General features: G+C 40.2%; 1 protein-coding gene across 1 annotated transcript in view; it reads right to left on the bottom strand.

Annotated features, from left to right (window-relative positions):
• The window catches only part of CNTNAP5 (contactin associated protein like 5), a 573,569-nt gene that overhangs the window by 91,827 nt on the left and 475,742 nt on the right, over positions 1 to 6,000 (bottom strand). The gene's annotated exons all lie outside the window — the stretch shown is intronic.

The following is a 6,000-nucleotide window of genomic DNA, read 5'->3' as shown; positions in this document are numbered from 1 at the left end:
CCTTTTTTTTTTTTTTTTTTTTTTGCATATATGCTTGTATTTTTTGCATATTCACATTCATAAAAATAAACGTTGGATTTCTCTAGGTGCCTTTCAGCCCCATAACAGTTCATCTGAGTTCTTCAAATGGCTTTGGTACAATACTTGACACTCATTATACTTTTCTAAAACTTGACATCTAATTCTCAGAAATGTTTAGCACCTGCAGCCCCAGTTAACTGAAGGGCAAGTTGTAGAAGACCATTATATTGCAAACTTTCTGGAGCACAGACTTCAGAATAAAACTATGATCCCACAGAGATCATGGTGAGTTAGTGTTGATTTTAATGGAAGGAAGCAGGGTGGACATGCACCTTTAATGGATTTTAATGAAGCCAGGATTTTACCACCTGTCTGTCAGGTACCCTGTACATCCTGGGATGGAGTTTAAAACCCCCCTTAAATAAATTTTAAAAAACAGAGGTAGCAGCCAGGACCTTCCAATGCCAGCACCATGGTGGACATGGCAGCCACCTCCATTCCCCAGACCTGATCAAGCTCACGAGTCCTACAGTCCATATGGCCTAGGGTCCCAGCATCCCTGCTCTATTGGTATTGCAGCAGAGTATTTAAAGTAGAGTGTAGCTTTGACTTACCTATAAATCACAAAGAGCTAGTTTGATGGTAACATTACGGGATTATTTTTCTTCTTTCTGCATCCTAATAAAAGGCTACTCACAGAAATCTCATTCTGTGGTATATCAACAGCCTGAACCATCATAAAATGGTAATCTCAAGGTAATACTACTCACTTTATTTCTAACAGATGGTGGAGCAGTGGTGCCATTAGGTATAATTACTTTTCACATAGTCCCCTATGGGCATGTTTTCTACTTGTATATTAATGAAAACTTTGGTGGGATTTGAATATGTCCAATAAGTAGGCCTGTGCAAATAGGCAACTATTCAATTTGGATTCAGCCAATTCATAGATTTGGATCGCTTTTCTGATTCGATTCGGCTGAATCAATTCAGAAAAGTTTTGGAGCCAATTCAGAGAGCTTCAGAGATTCAGCCTTAGAGTATAATGGGAAATCAATGAAATATCTGTAATTTTTTTGGTTATTGGCTGATTTTGATGAAACTTGTAGGGTGGTAGCCTCTGCTGAGGCATATGAAGCCTGCCACATTTCAAGGTGATAGGTGCAGGGTTTTCTGGGAAACTGCACCTCAAATTCCTGAAGGTAAAACTCATGTTACGTGTGTAAGCCTAGTGGGGTGAAAATTGCAGGGATGGTAGCTCTTTCTGAGGTCACAAAGTCTGCCAAATTTCAAGGAGATATCTACAGGGGATTCTGGGTAACTGCACCCCAAATTCTTGCAAGCAAATTTTGTGTCACGTGTGTGTGTGTGTTAAGCCACAGTGGAGTGAAAACTGCAGGGATGGTAGCTCTTGATGAGGCCGCAATGCCTGCCAAGCTTCAAGGAGATGGGGCAGAGGTTTCTGGGAAAATACACCTCAAACTGCTGATAAGCAAAACTCATGACATAGGTGACACTGTGTGTGTTAAGGTACAGGGGGGTGAAAACTGCAGGGCTGCTAGGGCCTGCTTCAGCCACAAAGCCTGCCAGCTGCCAAGGAGATGGGTGCAGGGGGAGTCTGGGTTCTAGGGCCCAGCACCTCTGGCCTCAGGCAGGCAAAACACATGACATGGGTGCTGGGGGGACTGTGTGTGTGTTCACGTGCACCCTTCCTGGTGCTGGGACCTCTGCACAACACAGCAGTGTGCCCCCGTGAGGCCTCCTCCTCCCCTACAGCCTCATACCGGTCCACCACTGTAAACGATGGCAGGTCAAAATAACTTAGCTGGCTCGACACCAGTAGCACCAGCAGCATCAAAGGTACCCAAACAGAACTGGCACAGTCTTCCTTTTTATAAAGGAACTGACAGCAAGAAATAAAGATGTTGTGTTGGATATATGTTACTCGTGGTGTGTGATGGCTTATCTTGTGTTTTTATGTTGATATGTTTACTATGAAAAAAACTGAAATAGTTAGAAAAATATCTCTTAGGAAGCTTTTGGGTTGAAAAACCCTTTGTCAGACTGAGGAAGTACCTGCAGTTGGCATGTCTCCTGGTCCTCGATGGAAGGAATAGTAAGCAAGCCAGAGGCTAGTCTGGCACGTAATGCAGGCAAGACAACAGGTAAAAGCTCTGCTACATCCCCCTTTACCTCCGCCCACCCCAGTCTGTTCCTCACCCCCTGACACTTCCATTTCCATTTTCACTGACTGGCTTTCTTGCCTGCATTGTGGGCCAGGCCAGCCTTTGGCTTCTTTACTATTCTTTCCATCCAGGACCAGGAGACACACCAACTGCACGTACTTCCTCAGTCTGACAAAAGGTTTTTCAACCTGAAAGCTTCCTAAGATATATTTTTATTTATTTATTTATTTTTATTTTAAGATATATCAATAAGCAGTGCAGTTTTTCATAAATATGGTATAGCTAGGGAAAACAGTGTTATCATCAGCAGATGTCACGAACAGCACAGGGGAAAAAACCTGTAAAATGGGTTTCCATTGGAGAAAGTTTTGAGCTCAGTGCTGGGACCATGTTCAATAATCCAATGGAGTGCATCTCAGTTAGCTTCTTTCTTACCAGCAATAACCAAAAATGCTTTTCCAAATACACCAATATGGAATTTGAAAAAAAAAGTAGAGGTCAGATTTAATAGGCACCACCTGGATGCAATGGTTATATTCAGAGCTGAAATTTGAAAGGAAATACAAGAAACGAGATAGGTTCTGATACAATGGGGTAGAGGATTCAGAAGAAACTTGAGTTCTCAGTACTGTCAACAGGCACTGATAGTGCTCACCGTCACACAAGTCTGGCCCTATTGTGAGGAACGCTGCATAAGATAGCATTGGCAGCAGAGAACATGGCTTTTGCATAAAAATAATAAGATTGTGGAAAGAAAAATAATGGTGGCCTTAGAGCAACGACACTGGCTAATGTCCTAGGTTTTATTGCTAGTCTACTGTAAGCTTCTTATATATAACCTTAGCCTACTTTTCTCCTCCATAAAATGGGAGTAGTAAGGCATCCCTAATTCAAAGCAGTGTGGGGAGAACAAATTCTGCAATGTAGACACCAATGCTTCATTTGTTTGAGTGGTTTTAACCTGGAGACTGTAGTTGTGCTTTAAACGACATTTTAGTCAGAGAGAAACTGAGGTAAATAGACTCCAGCAGTGATAATCACAGCTTCTTACAAAAAATATCCCTGCATCTACATTGATATCTTTGCTGAGATAACTAGAATGCATTCGAATAAATTGAACTGGCTCTGAGATACAATAGGACATGATTTTGGATGGCACCCTAAAGTGAAAGAGAACCAGCAGATTTATTTTCAGGTGGGGACATGATGGATTCATTATAGCAAGAAGGCATTTAGAAACAACCTGAAATGAATACAACCCTGAATTTCAAACATGTTTTTTTTTCTTTCCCTGTACCCCAACTTATGAATTTTGCCTGCCAGTTTCTGCATCAAGTTTGTGACTTCTAGGTCAGTTAAGACATATTGTAAAGAAAGTGATCCTGTTTGGATTTCAAAGGCTTCAAGTGGTAGGATATTCACCCTATTCCAGTGTAAATTCTTTCAGGGATTAATTATCCTTACCTTTATCATCATCATCATTATTATTAATATGGAATCAAAACATTATTATTATCATCATCATTATTATTCTTAATAATAATAATAGTATCTGTCCCTCCATCCATCCATCCATCTGTCCAACCATCCAATTGGTTGAATTTGACCACATGTTTTTAACATCTTAATAAATCCATTGTCTGGGTTTGAGGTAACCAGTTTGGGTCATTATCATCACTAGATGACACTGGCTTGCAAATCTGCCATTCCAGCAGAGATCTTCTTCTCTTATTCTCCTATAATTACCATGAAGTTACTTCTGTATTCAGAAAATGTGATGGAAAACAACCTACGACTGCCTGTTGTCATGGTATAGCTGCAGTAGAGGTGGGGTGGAAAGCCTGGAATATAGTTGAAGCCTCTTTCTAGAGTGACTCGCTAAAGTTAGAAAAATAATAGCTCTCCTGAATGCAGGACACTCATAATTACGAACTTCTTCACCTGGCTAGGGTAGCAGCAGGGAAACAAACTTGGCATACTGTCAAGAAGAAGACCAGAGGTTGCAATTATTTTGGATGTCTGGCTGGATATTATTTAAAATCACCATGTCTGAAAGCAAGCATTCTTTTTCTGCCAATCACTTGGCTCTCATTCTCCTTCATGTCCCTTTCCTCTCACTTTCGGTTTCTCTGCTCTGATAAATCATTAGGTTACTTGACTGTGAAGACCTGAGGCTAAGAAGGAAAAAAAGAAAACCCAAAACAAAAGCCCTGCTTGGTTTCTGAAAGGAAACAATAGTAGTCTTGGCTGGTTGCTAAGCCTGAGCTGAAGTCAGGAATCTGGTTTAACTGAAGGGAACAAGAACAACTTTCTACTTTGAAGCTCCCATTTAATTTCATGCTAAGGCAAAGAAATGCATCTTGGGCTGTGTGTTCTTTCCAACATAATGTGCAAGAAGTTCGATTCACAGTTCAGACCCTGGTGGGTTTCAGATTCAAATGCTCATTATGTATCAGGGGTCAGGGTTCTAACAGGGAAGTACAAAAGCAATCTTTAAGAGACAGGACATTTCCAGTGTTCAGAAACTCTTTGCAAAACTCAGGGCCCTTTTAGCTCTTAAGCAGGCAACATTAATTTAGAAGGGTTCAGAGCAGGGCTTGTGCTCCAATTTTCCAGCAGATAAAAAGCAATGCATGCTTTAACCTTGGAAATGTGTACATTTACCCTGGTTGCTGCAATGAAATTAGGTTGGGGAAAAAAAAAAGTTTCTCTTCCATGATCAAAACAATTTCTCAGTCTGAATCTTATTTTCTCGTTGTTCTGTGTAGTGCAGCCTCATGGCGTGTTGTTGCGCAAAGCCCCATATAATGATCAGTCCCAGAACATCACCAAGATGGCCTTGGAAAGAAACACCAACCGCTTACAGTCTGAGCTGTGAATGACTGAGCTAAGTGCTGGTTCAGCTATTCAAGGGACAGCCACTTAATAAAAGTGGATTCTTATTATGCCCTTGTTTCTAGCTTGCTAGAGTGTTCTTGACAGCTCAAAACCCCTTCTTGATAATGAGTGGAAATCATAAACGTTAAGTTCACATAACACATTTTTCCCCTTAGAAAATGTGATAAATAATAATAATAATAAAAAGATGAGCTAGACAGTTGTTCAGTTATAATGGTAACTTCGGCAAAGCATGTATAATAAAATAATGGATAAGTAATGTATAAGAGTAATGGTAACTTCATGGTAAAGAATGATCATATCACTTATTCCAAACCTGTATATAAGGAATCATTCTTGGGACTCTCAAACTTGCAAATTTAACTTGGACAAATTTCATTTTTCTCCATCTTGGACTTAATACAGTACTTCTGTTTTGCACTATTTTTTCATGGTTCTCCTCACACAATCTTTTTTTAAAACCTGACCCTGACTGTAAAGAAGCAGGGAAGACAAACCCAGCAGAAACTTATTAAACTCAACAATTCTGATTCATAAACTTCCTTTGCCCTCCCATTTCTGTTCTAGTTTCATTTGGGATTTCTTTCCAGATGTTTGATCAAGCTTATATGATTGTTTTTGTCTTGTTATTGCCTCCTAGGTTATTGTATTCAATACCGGTTGATTTACCTGTCTTCTCTAGTAGGTTTTGCTCTGAGCTCTATGCAATTGCAGCTAAACTGCTCCTAGTACCCAGCTTTGTTCAGGTATCAGTGTGCTATACTATAGTCTGCAGGGTGGATGTACCATCAAAAAACTGAAAACAAAGGTTTACAAAAACGTTGGATGAATAAGTATAAAACCCCATACAGCACTGCGATCAAAGCTTGTTGAAGTCAAAGGGAACTCTTCCACC

The sequence above is a fragment of the Gavialis gangeticus genome, unplaced genomic scaffold, assembly GCF_001723915.1.
Source record: "Gavialis gangeticus isolate Ggan-Ray unplaced genomic scaffold, GavGan_comp1, whole genome shotgun sequence".
Lineage (NCBI taxonomy): Eukaryota > Metazoa > Chordata > Crocodylia > Gavialidae > Gavialis > Gavialis gangeticus.
The sequence above is the reverse complement of the archived record's forward strand: the minus strand, read 5'-3'. Positions and strand labels throughout refer to the sequence as shown.